Source organism: Topomyia yanbarensis, chromosome 2 (assembly GCF_030247195.1).
Source record: "Topomyia yanbarensis strain Yona2022 chromosome 2, ASM3024719v1, whole genome shotgun sequence".
NCBI lineage: Eukaryota > Metazoa > Arthropoda > Insecta > Diptera > Culicidae > Topomyia > Topomyia yanbarensis.
This window is the reverse complement of record NC_080671.1, coordinates 6,402,146-6,429,017: the sequence shown is the minus strand read 5'-3', so window position 1 is coordinate 6,429,017 and position 26,872 is coordinate 6,402,146. Positions and strand designations below refer to the sequence as shown.

Genomic DNA, 26,872 nt, shown 5'->3' with positions numbered 1-26,872 from the left:
GATGCCCGGTATACTGGTGGAGTGCCGAGATTGCAGTTCTACGATCATCCTGCCTCAGAGCTAGACGTAGGATGCAAAGAGCTCGCACCGAGGATGCAAGAGAGAACCGCCGTGAAATGTTTCGAGCTGCGAAATTGGCCCTTAACAAGGCGCTCTCAAGGCAGCGATCATAGCGAACCCGAACATGCTCAGGCTAGCTATGCAGAGATGCCTTGATGAGTGCCGTTTCCCCGATAGATGGAAAAGGCAGAAATTTGTACTGTTGCCGAAGCCCGGGAAGCCGCCAGGCGACCCATCGGCGTACAGACCAATCTGTCTGATCGACACGACTAGCAAATTGCTTGAGAGGATTATCCTCAACAGGCTAACCCCGTACGCAGAAGGTACGGACGGCCTGTCAAGCAACCAGTTTGGCTTTCGGAAGGGCAAGTCCACAGTGGACGCTATCAGCTCAGTGATGAAGACTGCCGAGATAGCAATCCAACGAAAAAGGCGAGGCATTCGATACTTTGCATTAGTGACACTTGACGTGAAGAACGCATTCAACAGCGCAAGCTGGGATGCCAACGCGCTCTCGTTACACCGGCTTAGCCTACCAGTGGGTCTGTACCGGATCCTGGAAAGTTACTTCCAGAACCGCGTACTGCTATACGAGACCGATGCCGGTCAGAAAAGGGTTCCGATTACTGCCGGAGTCCCGCAGGGCTCGATCCTAGGCCCGGTGCTATGGAACCTCATGTATAACGGGGTTCTGAGACTGAAGTTCCCTCCTGGGGTCAAGATCGTTGGCTTTGCCGACGACTTAATCTTAGAGGTCTACGGGGAGTCAATCCCTGAGGTAGAACTAACAGCAGAACACGCGATCAACACGGTGGAGGAATGGATGAGCGCCAGCGGCCTGGAGCTCGCTCATCATAAGACGGAGCTAGTTATCGTCAACAACCGCAAGTCGGCACAACATGCAGTTATCCATGTGGGAGAAGTCGCGATCACCTCACAGCGAAGTCTGAAGTCTCTCGGAGTCATTATAGATGACAAGCTGACCTTCGGCAGCCACGTAGACTATACATGCAAGAGAGCGTAGACTGCTGTTGCGGCTCTATCGAGGATGATGTCCAACAGCTCAAAGGTGTGCGCCAGTAGACGTAGGTTACTGGCAGGAGTTGCCGTATCTATCCTCAGGTACGGTGGCCCGTCATGGTCAAGAGCACTGAGGGTAACCAGTTACCTACAGAAACTGGAGAGCACCTACCGCGTGATGTGCCTCAGAGTGATATCTGCCTACCGCACGGTATCACACGATGCATCCTGTGTGATAGCGAGTATGATGCCAGTCGGGCTGGTCATTCGGGAAGATGAGGAGTGCTTCGAGCTACGTGGAAATAGAGGAGCCCGCGAGCGCACCAGGGTGACCTCGGTCGCCAGATGGCAGCGTGAGTGGGATAAATCCTCGAAAGGTAGGTGGACCCACCGGCTGATACCTAACATATCGAGCTGGGTGGGAAGACCCCATGGGGAAGTTCACTTCCATCTGACACAATTCCTGTCAGGCTATGGCTGTTTCCGACAGTACCTCCCCAGGTTCGGGCACGCGGAGGTCCCAGCCTGCCCGGACTGCCCAGGTGTAGACGAAACTGCCGAACACATATTGTTCGTATGTCCTCGGTTCGACGTCGAAAAAAGAGCAATGCTTGACGTCGGCTGCTACCACCCAGTCTCGGCTGCTACCACCCAGATTGCCTGTAGGCTACAGGTAATTTGGCGAACCGAGCAACAGACGACGGACACGGCTAACTAGTGATTGGTTAGTTGGAGCGAAAAAGGCCGAGCGCAAAAAAGTGAGTGAATGGTCTGTCCATGCTGAGGCAGGTTTGGCGCAGCGACTGGCAACCGAGCAAAGGGGAAACCCAGCCACCCCGAAGCAAGGCAGAAGAGCGAGTGTATAGGCGTATATATGGACTGCCTCATGTCAAGATGGGAGGGTCGAAGCGTAGTATGTTGGGACTTAGCTATCGATACCTCGTGGCGTGGCAGAGGAGTGAAGGGTGAGCACAAAAGTCAGCCTCACATGGTATGTCAGAAGTGGGACCTAAGAAAAAAGTCCCACATGGGATGCCAGGGGGAGCGACAGGGGTGTAATAGAGTGGTAAATATGATTGAGAGTGAATCAGGTGATAGCGTGTGTTCGAGGCGAGCACAAAAGTAAGCCTAGCAAGGTATGAAAAAGGTGAGCACAAAAGTAAGCCTCATGTGGAGTGTTAGAGAGTGAATCAAGGGGTGACAGAGAGAGCACCCAAGTAAGCCTCATACAGGATGTATAAACGCGTGGTTCTACTGTATCGATTTTGTTGACTATTCTCGGCAAATTTGAGACTAAGAGAAACGAAAGCAATAAAATTGAAAGATGGATACGTATTCTAGAGCGAAGCAGTTATAAACTTAGAACGGAAAACTAGGACTAGGCAGGCTCATATGGACATAATCGAAAGGAAATGGGAAGAGTCTTTTGCCTTCTGCTAAGTAGGAGTTGGGCATTGCACCCAAGTCTACCGCATGGTCATTGATAGAACATAACTCATCTTCGTGTAGCCGTAACGTATACATTCTATCGACACCAATCTATCGGCTCCGCACCGATCCTATTGTGATTGAACTACTTGTTGATTTTTTTGTTCCGCACACACGAATGGCTGATAGCAATTAATACCAACAAAATCGATACAGTAGAACCTTGCGGCGATTAAAACATAGTAACATATGAACTAGTTGGTAAAATAGTAGCTAAAAATTCAATTTCTGCTAGCTGAGCTGCGCGTAAACGGCACAAAACCTAAAGCTAAATCAGTTATGGAATTTGAATTTCTACTTCGTCTCATCAGAATCCGACATTTACTGAGTGACAGGACTAAACTAGCGCCGGATTGACGCTAGCACCAACATGAAAACACATATTCATTATTTTTTATCTGTTTTTATTCACGTGACGTTAAATAAAGGGGTTTGCTCAAAAACACAATTTGTGTTTTTGGGCAAACCCCTAATCCTGCGTGATATCCCGCAAGATAATCTTGTGCGCTCAACGCGCAAAGCTGGTTTTAAGCAATTTTCTCCTTAGTGGAGTAAACAGCTTTTACCTTATTTTTCTCCGCTAAGGAGAAATATAGTATAGTGAACCATTTTCATTTCAGCATAGACTTTTTCAATGTTAAATGAACTGGATTTATGGCTATCTTTCATATTTAAATGAAACTTTCTGTACATGAAAAATTTGTCACAAAAAGCCACTTTGCATACATTGTTTTTCCAAAAATGATCTATACTGTCTTTTGAAAAGGGTCAAACTTTTGAAGTTCATGTCATTCAACAAATATTCCATCTTGTTTAGTTCTGAGGAAGGATCTGGGAAACAAAGAAATAACCACCACAACATTATGTATTGAATTTTACATAATTATTTATTTATATTTATAAATAACATTTGTCTTAAAACTATCTTCATGCATGCTATTTTGTATTATTTCTATATAAGGAAAATATTGTTGGTTCATCTTCTGAATTACTGAACGCCTCTACTTTGCCACCAGGAATAGGCACAAAACTGTGGAATTTCTGAGTGTCAGATATCGTTTAGGCGTTATTATACAGTTCCTCGAGTTCTTCTGACATTTTTGTTGCACTGTTCAGTGGATATGGAGCAGAAATTTAATTTAATGGTATTTTTATAAGTTTGTTCAACTGCCCAGTTATATAACTCTCACGTAACTGTTATGGTATTTCCATAATCGCGACTGGCTCTTTTTGCCATTCGCTTGAGAGTGCCACAAATAGCATCACAGGGTCCTTTTCCATGGGATGTTGCAAAAAATTCTGCGCTTAATTCGTACTTTGATTGGAATCAACACAAGCTTGCGAAGTTTTTCTTATTTTTGTTTTGTGCTGCTGCTCCATCAGACATAAAATACATTTTAGAAAAGTTTGTCAATTGTTTCATAAAATTTATCATTTTTGAGATGAACAGTCTTCCATTTTTTCAGTCTCAGTCTTTCAGTCTTCCAGTCTTCCAGTCTTCCAATCTTCCAATCTTCCAATCTTTCAGTCTTCTAGTCTTCATTCAAGTTTGTTATGAATATATACCAAATGCGTTACTAATACTTTTTGCATGTAGCAACAAAAAATAAGGTTTCAAATAATTTTTTTTCCTTGAAAATGCCCAACTTGAATTTTTGACGGTAGGTAGGGAACATAATTACCTATATTGAAACAAATTTTCATCCAAATCAAAGATGGTTTTTTTAGCAAATCGACTTTAAATTTTTAAAATCGATTTTTTTCAGTGTAGAAGTCGATTAAGAATTTTTTTCTAAATTTTTATTCAAAAATTTGACTAAGTTTGTCAAAGTCACTCCCACAAATTTTTTTGAAGGATTTGTCAATTTTAGACTATAGCCATTTGAAAAAAATTGGTAAAAAAGTTTGACCCTTTTGAAAAGACAGTTTAGATCATTTTTGGAAAAACAAAGTATGCAAAGTGGCTTTTTGTGACAAAGTCTTCATGTACAGAAAGTTTAATGAAAATCTGAGAGGGTGCTGCCAACATTTGTTCGAGTTAGTCGTCTATTGCCTTTCAAATGCCTGGTAAATAAGCATCCGACCATAATTCGCATTGGCCGAATGTTTCACAAAACATCAGTAATCAGCTAACCGACGTCCTCATGACTCCGACCGTACGATCAGCGAAAGCTAATAAACTTATCTTTGAACACTTTGCTGATGAAATTCTGGGTAAATCGATCAACTTGCAAACGAAGCCATTGGCAAAAAACAAACTTTAACATGAACGCCAGCCTTGTGATATCTAAAAAAATTTAAATACTAGATTTGATCCTAAAACCAAATCATCTACCACTAACTAGTTACTGCATAATATTCTGTCCAATGTATGAATACAAAATACCACCCTGTTCTAGATGAGTGACCTCGCAGCACTCAATGAGTCCTTTCAACTCTCCCCATCTTATTAATGCGCATGACAGCGGGTAAATGGGTTCAATCGTAAACAAACTCAGTACACCTCAGGGAAAATCGTACCGCAAGATTCAATAGGACCTACAACTTGTCGCTTCTATGGTGACATCCACAGACATTGTGCGTGGTAGCAACCAGTAACAAGTCTGGTTGCCCGATGCGGCTGTATGAGTTGTTTGGGGCAGTAAACAGTTACCTACAAGACTACGATAAGCAAATATTCACCGGTGCTACAGTAACAGAGTACCCATTTGAACAGTTTATTTTTAATTACTGTGAAATATTTAAATTAATCGAGCGCCCTGCTGCGTAAAATATTCATAGCAGTTTGGTTAAATTGAATAACTTGTTACTACGGAGTACTGTAGCATTCGGATTTGCAGGTTAAAGTTTTCAGAAAACTGATTAGCTAAAATAACCAATTTAGTATGAGTTTACGTCTAAACGGGAAATAGAAATGGAAAATAGTATAAGTTGAATGCTACTTTCGTAAATATTAAAAATATTATTCGTGCTCGTTCACGTTCCCTCTAGAATTAAAAAAAACTAATTTCAACTCCCCTTGTTACTTCTTCACCATGGTAACAAGTAACAAGTCCCCATCGGTGCAAGGAAAATCCGAACCAAACTTTCTTGATGATGACGTATATTGTACCTACATCTTCTAGAAGTAGTAAGTTGCAATCGCAGCAGGGAAGCAGATACCCAGCTACGATAGCAAATGAAACTCGCGAAAGTGACGACAAATAGCTCCCACGAGAGCGCTTCACAAATTGCATTTCAAACACATAAGCCGTGAAGTTTATGCTCCTTTGCATTCCACTCTGCCGAACAGCCTGCCCTCGATTGGGAAGAGCTACGTGGCGAAGCACTAATACAATATGTTTTGAGGTGTTCCCTTTTCTTGTAAATTAAACGCGACGAAGCCATTGTACTGAGCCAGCGATTCTTAACCTGGATCCGATAAATTTGCTTGAGGTACTTTGGTGATATAATTTTTGTGATAGGATTTTTTTAAAAGGAAATCGCCATTTACAGGTTATGCGGATAGAAAAATTAAGTCAAAAACCTGATTAACACAAGGGGATGATTTTCAATTTTCAAATAAAATTATATGAAACATCTTCACTGCACTTGAGGTTTGTTCCGCGTGTAAACTTTGTCATTTATCTGATTACAAATGCGCTTAGTTACACAATCAAACTATTCTTCAAACTAGTCCATTGCTGCCGGCTTTAAATGTTAGCAGATCGAAGTTTTTCGGTTGAATTTGTTTAGAAGAACACAAATTTCAAGAGCGACGAAATACGAATGCCCGGGAATCTCGGGAAATACGAAAAATCAATATGTTATCTGTATTTCTCTTCACACGAAAAAAAAAATCCGTTCATGAACACATCCACGATTTCGTGAACTGAACGGTGTATGAAAACCGTGACCAAGTTACTGAAGTTATGAATAATAAACCTCGTATTCATGAAACTATTTGAGTTCACCCCGAATATATACAGGGACTTACATTAGTATGTTTGGTTGGGTTACTGTTGTTGCTCCCAGGACATGTTTAGTTTTTGTGGGATTCTTGTTCATGATTTGGGAATACACAGTCGACAGTCATGATTTCAAGAGCTTATTTGCGATTATCTTGTGAATTCTCATGACGTTAGCGGGATTAAAGTTCGTGATTTCAAGATCTTAGTCGCGATGTTTGTGGTTTCTATTCACGTTTTCGTGATATTTTAGTCATGAGTAGAATGATTCATGTGCATGATTTCAAGATCTATGCCACGATTTTAAATATTTTTGTCATGAGTTTTGTGATTTGTGTTCATGATTTTAGGATCTTAGTCGCGATTTTTGTAACTTATATTCACGTTATCGTGATATTTTAGTCATGGATAGAGCAATTCATGTTCATGATTTCAAGATCTTAGTCACGATAATTTTGCCACTAGTTGTATGATTTGTGTTAATAATTTCAGAATCTTAGTCACGATTTTCGTAATTTCTGTTCATGTTATCATGGTATTTTATTTTAGAGCTGTCTTTCAAAGAGTAATGTAACTTATGTTCATAATATCAGCAATTTAATCATGGTATTCGTAAATTCTCTTTGCCCTATCGTGATCTATTATTTTTTGGCTACTAACGTTTTTTTTACTCGGAATAACGTGACAATATGAACTGGATCATTAAAATTAGACTAATTCGCGATATCTAGTTCTGTGCACTATATCACGCACACTATTTGGGGTTCTCAGTGCAGTTTTCGTTTTCTGTCCGGACATAAAGTAAAGTAAAGTAAGTAAAGTAAAGATAATAGTAAATTCTACCAACTGAATTTCAAATATGCGATTAAGCAAAACTTACACTTACCGACGTTCCTATAGCATGAAAACCGGACCAAATTGAAAGCTGAAATCAAATTAACAGGGTAGAAAATATATTAACAACCGTGAATGGAAACACAGCATTCAAAACAACAAATTCAAACTACAATAAATCCAACCAATAATGCCGTCCGTACCAGATAAACCATTGTTCGCCGAAAGCAACAGAACTCACACACACACACACTACTACGAGATAATAATACCTCCTGAAGTCATGCTCATGGATTCATTTCTCAAAGGGCTCTTCTATGGAATCTGCCTGCACAGTAATTCCAGCCAGTAAACTTGTCCTATTAAATCCTAGTTTATCTCCTGCGTCATTCAATAAACCGTTGTGCGGCAAAACTCGCAGCGTTCCCGCTACCGAGCGCCTTCCTGAGTGCACCAAAATCGGAAAATGAATATTTTGAATTTTATTTTTGCCGAAACGATATGGTAGGTTGTTGAAATATTTTTGGACTAGATCTCAATTTATGACAAATAGCTTCAAACGATATATTTTGCAAATTAACTAACGAACATTCTTTCTTTCGTTATATTTAGTTCTGCGTTATTCATCTACAATTCATCGTTATGTACCTATTTCAGAATTTTACTTTCGTTATCACTGTTTTGATTTTCTAAAGTGCCATCTGGTGATAAATGGATGTGGAAAAACACCCACAACAAAGCAGATAAAACTGCCTGCCTTTTCACTCGAACATAGTAGGCATAGATAAATACGCATGGCGTGGTGATTCTAGTACACCCAAGCGCAACCATATCTGTTGAATAGCGCTGATTCAGTGTAGCTGGTGATTCCTTAGAGTGGGGACCCTAGTAATTATTTCCTTTATGCTTCTATCCTATAAACGGGGATGCATTTCAATGCTTGTATGTATTTTTCACAATTTTTAACCCAGAGGCAGTTCATTCTACAGATTAACCATGCGAAGAAATCATTTGAAAAAGACGTGTTCTAAAATAAAAAAAATTTAATTATATGTCAGTCAGTCCGTTTAAGGTGCATTTTAGTAAGCATTACAATAATGGTGTAAAAATTGTGCAATGTAAATATTTAGAAGTAAAAGTGGAAGGTAAAAACATATTAAATTGGATCTCTCGAAAAAGTTTCACGAGACTGTTATCCCAGCTAGGCCCGCTCACTGAAATCTACCAAGCTAAAATCTAGGAACCTTGGAACATCAACATCGCCACGGGTAATTACCCATTCAGATGGCTTTGGTAGGTGTGTAAATTTTTGCCTCCCGGTGTAGACCAACCCAAAACCGTCGTGTCGGTCTCAAATTGCCGACAACATTAACAACAACAACAACAGCAGCAGCAGCAACGAAGCCAGAATGGAGATTGCACAACAATTGGTTCACACGTACATACCGGATATAGGTTTTCCGAGGCCGTTTGTTGGAACTGCAAATAATGCTCGGCACTAGGCGCACACAGACAGGTCTGCATTGGATGCAAGCTCAATTGCTCCGCTCAGCTGCCATAAAGGAACCATGCATGAAGCTGGGAAATTGTGCATCCGCAGTTGGGACCAAAAAAAACGCACACGCTGCGTCCTGTTTGCACATGTGAGTGATGGAGGGAACACAAAATATCTGTAGATTCACTTATTGTGACTCTAGAGGAAAAACTTCACAAAAAGTTAATCGATTTTGCGCTCGTTGTGAAACCAGAGAAAAAAAGATATGACACCCAGTTCCCATCGTTCCATCTTGATACTATCTGGAGCTTAATTCGAATCCGATAATTAGATCAAAACGGCACTAGGCAGCAAAAATTGTATATTTCGATTTGCAGAGTTGTTTTTGAAAAGATAAAGAGTAGATAAATTACACACATTCAATTCTTCACAGCAAATCCGAAGATGGTCCGGATGAAATTCTTTAGCTTTATCTGTATTTTTAAGCTTAGAAAATCCCGCTGGACAATTAATGCTGACATTATACTATTGGTACATTATAGCCGACACTAAAGGTAACTAAACAAAGAATTAACAACCAGATTTCAGAACAACGATTGTATAGTCAACGCATACAGGTGAATGGCTTATTATAGTATACTATAGTAAGGGAGACTGGGGAGACTTGACCCTTTTTATTTTTCAATCCAACTTCGTGAAATGATTAAAAAATTTAGTATGTTTTGTAGTTTTATATAGTTTCTAGGAATGACTGACAATCATAAAAAAAATTACATCGAAATATTACACTGGACAAGAATTTCTGAAAAAAATGGAAAATTCTTAGATTAATAGATACTCGATCCCTCACGGTGTATTTATTAGAACAACTTTATGCAAAAAAATTCAGCATCTCTGAAACTTCGGAATATGATAGAATGGACTTTCCCCTTTCATTTGAAACTAAGATCAAAATGATCCGTCGGGGGGTCCAGAGCAACTTTTTTTTGAAGTTTTTTCGTAACAATATTGGTTTTACTACTCGAACTAGTTCATATTTATGTCCCTAGATGGTGCTTTAGACATTCGAAAAACACTAAATGTGAGAATTTGGTAGAAAATTTAATTGTCTACAAGTTTGTTGACAACTAAAAATTGATCTGAAATCACACGAAAAAGTTGTTTAAGATTTTAACGAAGTTATATCTAAGATAGTTTCACACAAGACCTAGTGGTTTGGAAATATATTTTCTCGCACTTATTTCACTACCAAAAAAAATAATTGGGTTTAGTGGCATGAAATTATTTGACGGGATTCATTACAACTTCTTCGTTGGCAATTCTAATGGACCTTCTGAAAATTAGGATGTTTGACAGAGACAGAAAACTATTTGTGCTTTTGGTTCAAGTTTGTAATATTTCCCGATAGATTCGAAGGAACTACCATTCATCGGAAAGTATTGCTTGGTTACAGGAGTTTGCTTACATTTATGTTTTTGAAAGGACCATCCGTCGCATAATTTAGGTTATGATCGTTTAAGTCAGCTATTATAATTCTGTTAAAAAATGTTGGGACACACAGTTTATAATTGAACACAAACCACAGAAGTAACTGTCCAAATTAGTGGTTAGCGTGAAACGATTTATTTAAATTTTTCCGCAAAGTATATTGTGGCAGTTGGATTTTACGGCCATTTCCTATGAATTATGCGAGAAATCGTTAATAAATTGATCCTAGATTATGCGAAATGTATTACTTTTGAAAATAAAATATGGTTTGAGTACAAGAAAATCCTTATATACATACAAATCCACGAATATATCCCAAAAAAATATCTTGATCCAAAAACTCAAAGTTTGTTGTTCACTGTTTGTCATATTGAGTTAATTTTGAAAAAGAAAATCAACGTTTTTAAACAAGCATTGCAATGAAATTCGTGAAATATTGCAATGGTGTTAACAGTTTCATTGAGTTTGTTCAAATATAAAGGTTGAAGTTCAGGACAAGTGAATTTTATACGAAGATGCTAACAAAGTAGGAGGTTAATGCAAGAATAGTTATCAGTCATCCCCGAGAACAATCGAAAAAATGAAAAAGAAGATATACATCATTGAAAAAGCTGTTTCTGCGGGAGGAATCACTCACCATCTTGGAAAAGAATATTAATATCATACTAGTTTGGTCAACACTTATCTAAGACTTTTCATCCCAAAAATATTAATGGTGCCCTATATCAGGTGGAATCTGGAATTATAATTTTCAGCTAAAAGATGAGACTTTCCAAGCTCTCAAATTCCGCTGAATGCACTGTTCAACTATACACAGGTATTTGGCAAATGAAAAAAGTGCGTGTAAATTGACTTACAAACCACTAGGGTTTTTGTGAAACTAACTTAGACTTCGTTAAAATATTAAACAACTTTATCGGATAATTTCAAATCGGTTTTTAGTTGTTAACAAAGTTGTAGACAATTAAAATATCTACCAGATTCTCACATTTAGTGTTGTTCGAATGTCTAAAGCACCATCTAGGGACAGAAATATGAACTAGTTCTATTGTAAAATCTATATTTTCACGAAAAAAACTTCAAAAAAAAAAGTTGCTCTAGACCCCCCGACGGATTATTTTGATGTTGGTTTCAAATGAAAGGGGAAAGCCCATTCTTTTATATCCTGAAGTTTCAGAGATGCTGAATTTTTTTGCATAAAGTTGTTAAAAAAAGACACCGTGCCCTAATTTGGGGATACTTGATTCCTCTTTGAAAACATGTTTAAAAGAGCATGCAGGGTAATGAACCTATTTTTGCCCTGAATTCCTATCCATCTGAAGACTTTGGTTAGAGCAACGTCTGCCATCATTGCTCAATAATTCGTAATAATTGGGGCAGTCAATTTGAGTTTTCGTTGTGCTCAAACAGAAGAATTTCATTATTCTTAAGTCAATTGTGGGATGCATGGTTGCTACTTATACTGTAGAAAACAATTGAATGGGCGGCGTCCAAAAGGGGCTAACTCACATTTAGCATTTTTTACAGGAAATGGAAAAAAAATTCCGCATTTCCAAATTAGCATTGTTTTTAATGTGAAAATACATTATTTTTATTAGTAGTTCATTGACTCATGTTGTCTAGATAAAATAAGATCATTACATGAGCTACCTTTCACTTCACGAGCATTTTCTTAGTTCGAGGGGTTAACCTCGGAGGTACCTAGAGTCTAACAGGGGCTAGCCCACAATTCACACGTCCTTTGCTTATCTTTCGTTTTAGAGTTATGGTGCCTTGGGCAAAGTTGTTGTCTGACATCTAGCGCTTTATTTGATCATTTCACATTACTTCGGAATTCAGTCGCTAGGGCGGCACTGATATCAACTTTTTAATGGAATGAGATAGAAAAATGGTGTCTACAGCAAAATTGTAAGTCCTAGTCCTAAACATATCTTCTGAAGTTACAAACTTTGTAGGGATTATCTTGAAATATGGTGCATTTTTTAAAACATAATCTTTAACTAAAACCTTCACTATCTGGAAACATACAGGACCTACAAAGTTGGCATTTTCAGAAGATGTGGTTAAAATGATAGGACCTACAACTTTCTCGCAGACGTCATATTCATATCTAGCTTTATTTAAAAGTTTATAACAGTGCCGCTCAAGCGGCTTCCAAACTAGTATGATTGAACCAAATGAAGCGCTAAGTGCCAATGCTTATGATTGATTCCGCGTTTTTTACATTTCTTATAAAAGAAATGTATAGAATTCGCTCAAACTTTCAAGATTTTTTCCGAGGCCCGGAGGGCCGAGTCTTATATACCACTCGACTCAGCTCGACGATTTGGGACAATGTCTGTGTGTGTGTATGTAACGGACAAATTCTCATTCGTGTTTCTCAGCAATGGCTGAACCGATCTTATCCAAACCAATTTTAAATGAAAGAACTAAAAAACAGTATGAACGCTATTAATTTGTTTTTGATTCTGATGATTAGTTTCCAAGATATGAATGTTTGAATGCGTAAAAATGGCATTTTTTGCAGTTTTTTTTTAAATTATCTGCCGAAATTGACAATATAGATTAACAATTTATATGTTTTTAGACAGCTTTAACGAATACCTTTCGAACAAGATATAGGTTGTTGAAATCGGACTATTATCAAAAGAGATATTTAACATTGAATGCGGACGAAAGATTTGTATCATTTCCCATTGCCAGAAATATGACCAAAAACATGTAATCTATTATTAACGCCAAAACGGCTTATTTTAGGTCAATAGTATCTTCGGAGAATTTAATGGAGGCAATATGCCCTTTCTTTTGGTATTGTGCTTTTGCTGATTAATCCCCCTATGAGTGAGATATTTTCACAAATTTTCTTGGAAGTGATTATATCGAAATGATGCCTTCAGCAAATTTGTAGCTCTTACTTTTGCGAATAACTTTACTGAAGACTGCAAATATCTTCTTTGAATACTTTAAAAGTTATGGCTTGTTGTTTGTGGATTACTCTTTGTCGTCTATTTATTGTTCAATATAGTATTAATCCATTGATATAAGAACTTTATTTCGATGAAACGAATTTTGCATTTCATTTTTCTATCTACAACCTCTAGAAATAATCACCGAACACTTTCAAGTTGTCTGGAAGAAAATTGATAACTTATCAGTGCAAAAATGTTCATTTGTGCGAACCTTCTGACTGCAATTTTTCTAACTTATGACTGTCGGATCGATCTGAAACATATCGGAAAATGAAAAGCGAAATAAATAACTCCAAGCAACGGCGTAGCCAAGAGAAGGTTTTGGGGTTTAACACCATACAACCCCCCCCCCCACCACAATCAAAAAAAATATTGGATTGAAAATTTATTGATGCAGACTGATTTAATTCAATATTACAATAACGATTATCTGATCCGTACATTGATAACCTGTTGTTGTAAACATCATGAGGACTTTTGATAAATTGTCGGAATGGGGTCCTGATATGTAACTGATCTATTGATCTTGATTTCACAGTTGTCTAATAGCATCAATATCAAATTCCTGCCTGAAAACATTCCAATAGAAAATTCCAGAGTTTTGTAATCAATCATAATCCTCAGATTTCTTTTCAAATCGAGCTCGCTTTTGTAGAGATGTACTGTAATAAGGGTCTTTATTTAATAGAAAGCGAAGTTTAAATTGATTTAATGCTCACCAAAAAAATGCATAACGTTCAATATTTGCTAAAAATGTTTTTGCCTTTCTCATTCACTCTAAAATTCGCCAATCTAATCCCGACCGGGAGAGCCGAGTGTCATATGTCAATCGACTCAGTTCGTCGAGATCGGAAAATGTCTCTGTGTGTATGTGGAAAAAAATGTGACCTCTGTTAATCAGAGTTGGCTGGATCGATTTGCACAAAGTTAGTCTCAAATGAAAGGTACAACCTTCCCATCGGCTGCAATTGATTTTTTTATTGATTGGACTTCCGGTTCCGGAGTTACGAGTTGAAGAGTGCAATCACTCAGCAAATTCCCATATAAACTGAAATGAAAAATTTTCAAAATCGAATTTGTATTTTTGATGCCAAAAGACTTTATAATGCATGAAATATTGAGATTTGATGTAAACTCGAAAAAATAATGTTTGACAAAAATTGATTTTTTTTGGACTTTGGTACATTTTTGCCTTTCTCATATAGAAAGGTTATGCAATCACTCTAAAAATCGTCAATCATACCGGCCCGGAGGGAGTATGCAGTGAGGGGTTGCTACTTTAAAATTAAAATTAGTTTAAAATTTCTTAACAAGTTGAAAATTTTCGGCGGGACCCGGACCTCCTGGATCTTACTATGTGATACTGAAACATCGCTTGAAACCAGCGGCGGTCAAGCGATGTTTCAGTATCACTTAGTATCTCAAGATCGTGGCTGTCAATCCATTGTACGTATGTGCAAATCGTACTGAACATGTATTCATTTCCACCATTGTATTGAACATAACCAGCAATGGAATCGTAGTCTGGACAAATGAGAAAAGCACAATTGCACCACTAGGTGGATTAAAACAGGTTTTTATTTTGGGAATGCGTCGAGTTGAGACGAAAACGTAATGATTAATAACAAGGATAACACTTTCCGAATGTAGAGAAATTTATGAAAAATGACGATTTCCATTCGACTCAAGCAGGTCCTGATCGATTTTGATTTTTGTTGTATGACCAATTATATGTATAGGTCAAATGTTCAAAAACAGTAATTTAAGGTCAAGATAGCATCATTTGGAAACCTCCAATTTCGGAGGTTTAGTATCTTCGATGAGTTTTACAAACGTTAAACAGCGCATCATTTGATAAAATAATTTTGACGGTATATCGTCCAAGAAGTATTTATGGTGAATTTTCTCAGGTTAATATTCATGACTACAATAAAGTCTCAACAAAATCGCTAAAGACACGAACTCTGTTACTATTTTCTGAAAAAATAATTCTGCATAATTTTAGAACTTCACAAATTACGGTTTCGGAATTAGGCCGTTTGGACAGTAAGATCGATTTTCACCAAACCCCCACCAATTGTAAAATTGGTATTTTTTTATTTCGATTATAGAGGTTTTAACCTTAAGGTCATTCGCCTCTTCGGGTTAGAAAAATCTCTTATGAAAAATTTCTAACCCTATGTGCGGGGTCGGGACTCGAACCCAGGTGCGCTGCGTACAAGGCAATCGATTTACCAATACGCTACGCCCACCCCCTTAAAATTGGTATTGTAAAAAAACGTAAGGGCGATACTTCAATGCTGATAGGTGGGACCGAAAAAGTAAACGATCGCCAAAGGGGCTATGTACTACATATACTATCATTTTGTCAATTTCAATAGCAAACACAAATTTTAATTTAATAATTTCAAATACTTCATGAAGTTTTGGGTTTCGATCACTGAATCATGCAATCTAGGATTTACTCAAATTTCCAACGCGACTGCGAACTAAGAAATCAACGCTTTTTCTTGAAAAAAAAGCGATACTAGCAGTGACACCATTCAAAGAAAATCAATAGTGAATATTTCAAGACTTGGTTTTATTTCCTATTTAAGAGCTATTGTGTTTTTATAGCTCTTAAATAGGAAATAAAACCAAGTCTTGAAATATTCACTGTTGATTTTCTTTGAATGGTGTCACTGCTAGTATCGCTTTTTTTTCAAGAAAAAGCGTTGATTTCTTAGTTCGCAGTCGCGTTGGAAATTTGAGTAAAGTATAAACTTCAGATCGATTAAAAAAATCGATTTTTTTGGCTCAGTACAATATACATAACCCCTTTAGGAAAACTCAGTTTTCCCAGTTTTCGAGGAATTTAGATATTTTATTACCAGAGCATTAGCAATAATTCGTTTGTATGTCTATTTTATGGGCCATTTTTTGCTTTCCCATTGATTTGGTTTGAGATTTCTAGCACTGATGTTGTCCTATGCTGATTTGAGCGATTCTCTGATTCCTGCCACTATCCCATGTAGTATGTGTTATCAAAAACCATCGCGAAGCATCAAGTTCTAAATGTTCTCAAACGATATATTATCCGAAGAGAGTGATAAGAGTTATAAGAAATGTCTCATCACACTGTTAGGTGGATTAAAAGCGTTTTTAACTTTCAGACCAAAATGTGCCGTTTTCTCTAGATCGCTTATTGCTCGGACATGTAGATGCAGAGACATGACACTCTCAAAATTTTCAAAAAATTATACTCAACAATATACATTCGTGCAAAAAAATACATTAGATTGAAAATATCCATAGCAACTGTGTGAGCGGCCCTCACTTTCAAGAACGACTGTTAGGGCCTGAACGGCAACGTACAATGCAAACCTACTAAAGACAGTATTATATCGAGTTCATCGATATGTGAGCAACAACATAAAATTTACTGATTGCGAATCGATTGACTACTTTTTCTTAAAACCTCGAAAACTAACGAGAAAACTTGAATTTCCATAAGACTCAATGGGGGGTTAGCCCCTTTTGGACGCAAGCTAGTACTGGGGTTACCTCCATGGTCAACTTTGACTGCTAATAGCAAAAAATCTAAAAATTATTTTCAAACTTCTTAAACGGCAGCATACGTGGATTACTTAGAACTATCAAAAAATGCAAGAATGTCGATTTCGGAAAAAAAATTGGATTAGCCCCCTTTTGGACACCAGTTGAGGTTCTGTACGATGAAGTGTTAACTTTGTATTTATTTCCGGCAACAATCATTCATTTCAATAGATTTCAAATCAAATTTAGTTATGTTCGGTGGTGTGCATGAATCATGGCGAAGGGGATCATATCTCCACGACTTTGAAGGGATCAATTGAACCCATAGCATCTCCAATTTCTTTCTTTGCATAAAATAAAATTTATGTTTAGATAAAATTACGCAACTTTCTAGTATATTCGATTAATGTTTTCTGAATCGCCTTTGAGTTACGATGGTGGGATCAAGTCTCCTCAGTCTCACCTAATTGATACTGGAAACAGAAATGTGGAAGAACGGATTATATCGAAGGGTGCTAAGACGGATGTCGAGATTTAACATCTGCAGAAGATTAAAACAACAGATTTGTGATTGTTGTGCTTCGGCAATGAAAGTTGATTTTGAAACATCCCGATAAACAGACAGGAGATCTAGATTGACAAGCTTACAGCAATCTTAGTAATTCTGTAAGACGACGAAAGGCGAATCGGACAAATTTACGTTGGATAAATTCGATAAGTTGACCATCATGTTGATAATAGGGTTTCCAAACAACAACTACATGTTCGAGCGTGAAGCGGACCAAGGTGCAATAAAGTGGCTTTAATAAATATATATTATCGAAGTTCTTAGCAACTCGAAGAATAAATTCTAAAAGCTTGAATGCTTTAGAAATAGTGTAATCTGTGCGCTTTTTAAGACTCCATTTGGAATGCAGCAGAATCCCTAAATCCTTGATAAATAATTCACATTCAAGAACAGTATGTGAAATATTGTAGTCGAACTTGATAACAGAATCTTTACGGGAGAATGAAATTTGAAGTCATCAGCAGACGTTAATTTCATATACATTCGAAGGATTCAAGTCTCTCAGGTAGAGTAAAATAATGCATGAACCGAGATGACTGCCCTGTGGAACTCCAGAGCTTGCAGCAAATGGAGAGGTCGTGCAATCGACCATTTTTACAGTCATTTGACGTCCAGACAGGTACAAGTTGAGCCAATTAGGAGTCATGGTTAAATGTGACAGCCCTATAGTTAATTTTTTTGTCCATGATACAGAAAGAAAGGTGAACACATTTTCTGTACTTAATTGAGGATGTCAATATTTCTCAATTGAAAAGAAAAGCTTTGTTTGGGTTATTTCATTATGTGGATGTTCAAGTTTTGAGGCTACGGCTGTCATACCTAATGTAATAAGCAAAGAACTAATATTAAAATATCGACAAATGTTTACACCTCTACCAGTTCATGGTTTCGCCAAATGGATCACAAACTGAATATTGAAGACGAGTGCGGATGAATATAATGGATTGTCACTCAATGAATTTGAATATTTGTAACTCTGTCTACAACAAGACGGCACACGCACCGACGAACACAGCTGCAAAGATCCGCTCGAATCGGGGGTGGTCGATTTTTATGGCCTACTGCTTTGCGTTGTTAGAAATGGTGGGGTCGTGGTATTCCATTCAGGAAACACCAACTCTGACAACGCCACACCAGCAGTGTACCATCTCAAACCATCTCATTTTGGACAATCAACAGGATTAACTTGTTCGTTTGATCAGGCTGGGTGAGCCAGGGATCAAGTGGTTAGGTTAGGTATAAAACGAAACTCCCCGGTAAATCCAGGCCGAAAATTTTATGTAAATAAGGAACGAGAAAACGAGCAGAATAAATAATACTAAACAGCAAGTGGTGAAAAATAATCCTTTTCGCTGGATGTTCTGGATAGGCTTGGTAGGAAAAATGAATTTACATGATTTTCTCTCACCAGACACCGACTGTGTTATCGACCGTCAGTGGGGATAATCCCGTTGGTGGTAGCCTTGACGGCGGCGGCCGTAGTTTGGTGAGTTAGTCAACGAAAAACGAGCAGCGGTAACAAGGGTAATCTTGTTTATTTGCCGGGATGGGCTGGAACGGATCGCAATAAAAAAGTGAGTTTGCTGACAGAATCTTTGAGTTGGGTTTGGTGCGGTTGTTTTCCCGTTCACTCTTCTTTATAGTTACTTTATTGCGTAGCAGCTGTGCAGATAAACCATTCCAAACCAGAAGATGTTGCAGCGGGGATACGAAGCGTAATGTTTTGAGGATTTACTAAATGGATCAGTTGCTTCATATTTCGTAAATATTACAAGGCTCAGTAAAAAAGGGGTGAATATATTATTGATACGTCTGGTCTCACATGTGCAATATTTTCAACATCACATTTTGATTTGTAAAACAGCTAGAAATGAATTTTGCGAGATTTGTACTATACAAAAGCCGAGTTATCGACATTATTTTGAATAGTTGCCAAAAATAAACATGGCTCATGTACTGATACTTGCCAACCGTACATCAAAAAAACAACATTCGTTGCTCTGGTACAACTTAAATCATTATTCAGCATTTCCGGATCCGATGATAAACCCCAAAAAAAATTTGCTAGGCCTCCTTATTACCGCAATGGAAAGAAATAAAAACTGTTTTGTTCAAGATCAAGCCACACGCCTGCTTAGTTTCGGCGAACTTATTTTATTACCCAAATAAACTCTCAGATTTTATTGAATTATCAAAATCGTAACAAATTTATCGTTCAAACATCACTAATAAAATTGATGGCAGGTCGGCGATGATGATAATAATAATAATACTAAATAAATTCAATTACCGCTGAGATTTTGCTTTCATCTCCCGACACGACGCGCACCGCCCATAAAAACCCTTATTAGGGATGGTGAGGATGTTTTCGGTAAAACACGGCAATGGTGTCACGTTCTGTACACGGAGCTTTGCCGTGTCGCCGAGGGACGTAGGAACGACAGTTAATTAAACAATTCTGACGTGTTTTACTGCTGGTTGAACGTGACAGAGCCCGGCCATGTGGTTTTGCAACGAGTTTGTAGCGTGCCGAACCTGATGATAATTTAATTTCGGCAGATTACAAATTTTTTGCGGGTAACGATGTCTCTATGACAACGATACAACAAGTTTGGCAATATGCACTAACAGAACTAACATTTTAGACAGCATCACAAAACAGTTTCTCATTCAAGGAGGCGCATGGTAGCTTAGCACTGAACGTATCAATAAAAAGGAAGCAATGGTAGACGTTCCACCGTTTTGCTGAAAATTGTTCAATTCAATTAGGAGCCGTCACGGGCAAAAAAGCGCATCAATCATTCTCGAAAACCGTTTCCTTCCCGATTCAGTCACAAGGGGCTGGCAAACAAAGGTAGAAAGCACTCAACGTGGTAGCTAGCCCTTTCGGGAAATTGCTGATATAATTTCCGGTTTGTTTTTTTTTTTTTTCATTGTCGTTTTTCGATGCGGTTCTACTTGCTGCTACTGTATATAAAATGTTTTTCCCGCCCCTATTCCGATACTCCGTCAATGATAAACGGAAACATCGATTGTTGACTGGTTTCAGTTGCCTGGCTGCTCGGATTATTAATTTTCCGTTCTTTACGATGATTATTCGGCACACAATCAATTGCCTATCAATTTTTTCGCTTCGATGATATTATAGTTCAATAAATAGTTTACGCTTCATGCGTTGGTGTACATATTTACATTTTTGATAAACAATTGTTTACTAGTAAAAGGATCGTTGAAAACTGAAAGCATGAAGAAAAATTGACTCCTTTCCGATTCGATTCAGTAACGGTGCACGGATGCCAATATTATTCCATACAATCAAATGCGAGCATTCACATTTGTCCGGGACGGAACCGTGCCGGCGGACAAGTGTGAATGCTCGCATTTGGATTGTATGAAAGAATATTGGTATCCGTGCACGGTACTGAGCCGGCACTGAAAGGGATCTAATAGGCGTAAATAGTGCTTAAAGGATTAAGCACTATTTACACCTATCCGATCCAGTTCAGTGCCAGTTCACTTCCGTGTCCAGACACCAATATTTTTTCATGCAAATCAAATCCGAGCATTCACACTTGTCCGGCACGGCACCGTCCCGGACAAGTGTGAATTCCTTGCACTGAATCGGATCGGGAAGCTATAAATTTGGCTTGATTCTACCCTTCCGTCTGCTTCAAATGACGATGTCCTGGACAGTGAGTAAAAAATAAGGCTGACTTAGCCGGAGCGCAGGATACGAACGAAGAATTCGTGAATGGAAAAGGATCGATTTTTTTTGAAGTAGAATACTTCTAACATTTCAAGATAGGGGCCCGTTTCAAAATTTTCTACCGGAAATTTACCCGATTTTTTAAACGTGAATATCTGCCATTGTACTGAATGGAAAAATTAGATTATTACGCTATCTAGTTGGAAATATGTACAAAAATTTTGTATCTATTTCGGTAGCATGTACAATTACTAAAAATAGCGGAAATAATGGATTTTATGAAAGTAGTAATTATTTGATCTATGATTGGTCGGTACAATTCGCTCAAAAAGCAAGCGTTGCTGGGACTGCCTTTTTTCATCGAATGAACTGCGACGCGTATAAAAAGGGAACACTAGAAAAATACGTTAGTTTGTGTTCTGACGTTGTAAGTGTCATATCAGCTCGCATTCTTCGATGATAGGTAATAGATACTATGACTACCGCCAGGCGCTGATAGCATTTCATTCTAATTTATTTATTTATTTATTTATTTATTGATTTTCCATCTGACTTACATGGTATAAATGAAATATGAAATATGGAATGAGGAAAAGCCCATTTGCAGTTAGTGTGACACCCTCCAAATGTGCGTAAAAACCTCATTATCTTTTCACATATACACATTAAACAATATTGCACGTTAAATTACATTACATGACTTAATTAATAATACATCTAACAAATCAAAATCTAATGCACTAAGTCAACCGCCTATTTCTAAAAATATCACATGAAACAGAGAAGTCAAAAAAATCATACACACTATTAAAAACACTACACATCGCCCTTACGGTTTCGTTCTGTCCATAATTAGTACTTTGATAGTCGAGTCTTAGAAAATCCCACGCACGGTGTCTTTGTCGAACAACTTTATTCAAAAAAAATCGGCATCTATAAAACTTCGGGATATGAAAGAATGGACTTTTCTCTTTCATTTGAAAGTAAAATTAAAATATTCTATCGGGGGGTCTAGAACAACTTTTTATTTTAAAGTTTTTTTTTATTGAAAACTTAAGTTTTTTAATGAAATTAATTCGCATTTTTGCTACTAATTGATACTATATACATTCAAAAAATACTAAAAGTGAGAATCTGATGAACAATCCTATTGTCTACAACTTCGTAGAATGCTATAAATCGATATAAAATCACCCGAGAAAGTTATTAAAATTTTATCAGTTTTTAGGTGTGCGCGGGACCTATGGATTGAGAAATCGATTAATAAGGACTTACAAAAAATGTTGGGTTTAAATGAACAGTAAATTCAGATAAATTTCAATGTATATAAAGTCCCATTCTCAGTCGAAAAAATATATGTTCACATTTCACATAATCGTAGAAAAAAGAACAAAACCAGGTTTCATAATTTCCTTTAAGAAGAAATTCCGGAGTCGTTACTCGTTGTACACGGATCACAACAGAAAACGAACAAGAAAATATCAGGCTGGACCATACATTCAGTAAATTCTCAAAGTAATACAAGTCTGTTTATTGAAGATTTCCCTCATAATATGGGATAAGAGCAAAGACAACATATCAAGAAGACAGCGTTGCCAGTTCAGTTCAGAATCTGAAGACATTAACAGCAACACGTCTTTCGGGTAAAGGTGATACTTTCTATATCTACTTTTATATTGAGATCGCTATCTTCGTACAATTGACAAAACCTTTATTTCTCATTTACTATTGCGATTTCTGTTCGACTCCCAAAAGTTAATAAACTTGAACATAAATCTCATCGAATTATTTTTCTATCCTTCATGAAACTGTCAATCAGGATTCTCAATTGCAATAAAATCAAATGACTGAACACCTAATCGAGTTTGACCAAATATAAAGTTAAAATTTAGGCCAAATATATCCTACAAATATATGCTAACGAGCAAAAAGGTAGATTCAAGATTACATCCAGCATACTCCAGAATGAGTGAAGAAAAAAAGAAGAAACAAATATATATGTGACAGAAAAAAACTGTTTCATTCAGCTGCATTACACAGCATCTTTCAAAAGAGTCTTAATTTTGTTCAAATTTTATCTACTCTTCTCTATATCTCCATTCTCCTGAAATATCATTGGTGCGCAAAAAACGGTGGAATCTGGAATTATGTTTTTGCGCTTAAAGATGGGACTTTGCTAGTATTCAGGTTCCTCTGAGCACACTGTTAAAATAAGGCAATCCATTTTTTTAACAAATATAAACGATTTTGGAATAAAGCTTTTTAACCGATAGGCCCCGTGCGAATCTAGAAACTTTGATAAAAATTTAATAGCTTTCTCTGGCGATTTTAGATCGTAATGTAGTTTTCTACAAAGTTGTACACAATGAAATTTTCCATCAGATTCTCACTTTTAGTAATATTTGAATGTCTAAAGTACTACCTAGGGGCAAAAATGTGAACCAGCTTCATTGAAAAACCTAAATTTTCAAACAAAAAAACATTAAAATAAAAAGTTGTTCTGAAGCCCCCGACAGAATATTTTAATTTTACTTTCAAATGAAAGGGAAAAGCCCATTCTATCACATGCTGAAGTTTTAGCGATGCGGATTTTTTTCGAATAAAATTGTTCTACCAAACACACCGTGCACGATCTTAAGCTTCTAGGGGGTGCGTTTACGTTTATCTGTGAAAGTATATTTGGGGCATCTATTTCACCTGTTAGAACTTTTCCTACAAAGACTGCTCTGGAGATATTTCGTCTTTTTGAAAGGGTGTCCATATCAAGCAAACGACAACGATCAATGTAAGGTGGCAGCTCTATCGGGTTGCGCCATGGCAGAGATTTAAGAGCAAATCGGAGAAATCTAGCTTGTATAGATTCAATTCTGTTAATCCAGATACTCGCATACGGACACCAGATGGTAGCTGAAGCTTCCAGGACAGAGCGAACGAGAGAGAAATACAGTGCTCTCAGGCAATATGGATCAGTAAACTCTTTGGCTATTCTGATGATAAAACCAAGGTTCCTGTTGGCTTTCGCAATGGTGTGGGAATAGTGATCTCTGAACGTCAATTTAGAATCCAGCAGTATTCCAAGGTCCCTGACAACTGATACTCTTTTAAGTGTTTTCCCTGAGATAGTATAACGCCACAAGATTGGATTTTTTACGCGTGAAAGAAATTACTGAGCATTTAGATACACTGCGATTCAACCGGTTTGGAGCACACCAGTTACAAAACTCATCTAGTTGTCGCTGTAGTTCGATGCAGTCCAATTCAGATCGCACAATGAGGAACAGTTTAAGGTCATCTGCATAGATAAGTTTGCATCCTGGTGGAAAGATATAACAAACGTCATTGAAGAATAAGGAGAACAGCAAGGGTCCGAGATTACTACCCTGGGGTACACCTGATAAATTTATGAAATAAGGCAATCCATTTTTTTTAACAAATATAAACGCCAACATTTTCCCTTGTAATCGCAATCATAACGCTTTGAAAAATGTTCAAAATTTGAATAATTCCCAACAACAACGGGACAAAAGGCTTGTTGGACTATCACGTAATTTTGTTTTTTGTCGAGATTTCACAAAAGTGTAGCTTTAAGTCGTCTCAGGTTGTGCAATTATTAGGTTTTCAAAACAATTGTTCTGTTTTAGATTAGAAAGATAGGTAACGTCAACGACATTACCGATATGAAGTCATTTTAAGTTGTTAATATGAATGCTGCAATTTTGACTAATTTACCATATGAGGATAAATATGTTGGAATATTAGGTTTCGATGTACGTGTGCCGATACCATTAGAAACCATTAGAATTAACGATGTAACTGGTTTTAATATAACCTATCAAAAGATAGTCAAAAACTGTAGCATTCGCATTAACAGCCTAAAGTGTATTCTACTTCACTCCGGTTGTGTCTTTGACATTACCCACCCATCTTTTTAATCTAAAGATTTATTTGAAACGGCTCAATGCGTTAGCATAACTGAGCCGTGGGTCTTTTAATTTTTTACAATAAGTAAAAATAAAAAAATAAAATGCTAAGAATGTCGGTCTTCCAGATCTTGTTCACGCAGTTTGCTGCTGCGTGTTGAGACCCTTTTCCTTGGCGGTGAAGCCGCTTGGGGGTCATTCAGTCTGCCTTCTCTCGCGTTATCGTTCCCGTCCATGTAATCATCGGTACCAGTGTTACGAAATTTCAAAATCAGTTACCTATTTCTGCTTGCATTTACCGAAACCGACATTCAGATTCAACGCCTCCCTCATTCATTCACTTTCCAGCTGTCTGAAATTTCATGCAGAATCGAATGCTTGAGTGCGGAGGAAATATAAATTCATTCACCAACCAAAGCATTCATTTTTTATTATGTGGACAGTTTCAAGGCAGAAGTTAGCATCTTCTACATTTTCGAGCATAAGGGAACTGCGTAATCTATATTTGGTGCACTTTTGATCAATAATCCATCTCAGAGCTAGAATAGAAAAAAAAATCACTTTGCTTCTGAAACCGAACATGTCCGTACCTGAAAGCGCTGCGTCGGCCGAACGAATGACGATTGAAACGAACCAAAAATTTCATTCATCGCTGCGGGCGTGAAATGAATTTTGTTTTCTTTCAAATTCAGGCAACGATGTCAATTTTTTTAAGCTTTGATCGGTACTGCTTTCTTGCTGTTCACGATCAGAGGTTCTTATTTGTTTCTTGTTCTTACGGGTCGCTGTTTTAAATCCGTCTTCATCGGTATATTCTTCTTTATTGGCGATGCTAGTTGTTGGTTTGGGAGCGGTTGTCGTAGTCGTTGTACCTGCATTATTGGTTAATTGGATCGTTATTTTTGGTTTATCTGAAGGTGTCGGTGGCTGCTTGTTAGAGTTGGCAGTTTTTAACGTGATGTAGCTGAATGTACGTAACTTCAGCGAGATTAAACTCCATTTTAACTTTAACTAATTGCTCCACTTCCTGAACTGTGGGTCTAACACGAGTTTTATTAAAGTTGATCGAGCACTTTTGTTTCATTTGGCAAACTCCTTTCACTCCGCAGCCGGGGATAACAATACAATATTGTTTGTGCACTGATATGATATGGACTGCTTATGCGATAGGCACCGATCGGCTTGTAGGTAGAATTGACTGTTTCACTTGTGCGGGACGATTTCTAACTTCTGCTCAGGGCGAGATGTGAAGACAAACTGAAAAGGATCGATATTGATGGTTCAGTGCAAGAGGGTGCCTTGTGTTTGTTATTAGAATATGCCAGTGTCGACTAAATGGAAACAAACGAGCAATTTGATCAAGATTTCAGATGATTCGAAATCTATTAACACGAATACCAAACGATGACAATTCAACAATTGAAAAACCTGAAAGTAAATTTTAATTCAACCATTTGGAATTTTTTCCTTGCCAAAAGTTCAACTATTGATGTGTCATGCTGACAGCGTAATAAACGAATTTTCAGTAACCTGGATTACTGAACCTTTCATAATTGAGTTCTTTTTAGTATGTTTATTTAACACGGTTCAATACGTTAGCACAACTGAGCCGTGAAACTTTGTTTTTTTTTACAATAATTCAAGTTAAAATATTGAAAATGGCTATCCGCCGGAACTTGTTTGTGCAGTTTGCAGCTGCGTGTTGAGATCCTCTTCCTTGGCAGAGAAGCATTAGTTGCATTATACGCCGCAGCTTGGGGGTCATTCGGTCTACTTCTCTCGAGTGTTATCGTTTGCGTCCATGTCATCATCGGTACTGCTATCTTGCTCTTCATTCTTCTAT

The 26,872-nt window shown here is 37.6% G+C and overlaps 1 protein-coding gene across 2 annotated transcripts in view; it reads right to left on the bottom strand.

The window, feature by feature from the left end:
• LOC131682974 (tRNA-dihydrouridine(16/17) synthase [NAD(P)(+)]-like) overlaps positions 1-26,872 on the bottom strand; it is a 310,819-nt gene that overhangs the window by 270,350 nt on the left and 13,597 nt on the right. For both annotated transcript variants that reach the window (XM_058964803.1, XM_058964804.1), the window contains exon 2: positions 7,402-7,440. The gene's annotated coding sequence lies outside the window, so the exon portion shown is untranslated. The remainder of the gene's footprint in view (positions 1-7,401; positions 7,441-26,872) is intronic.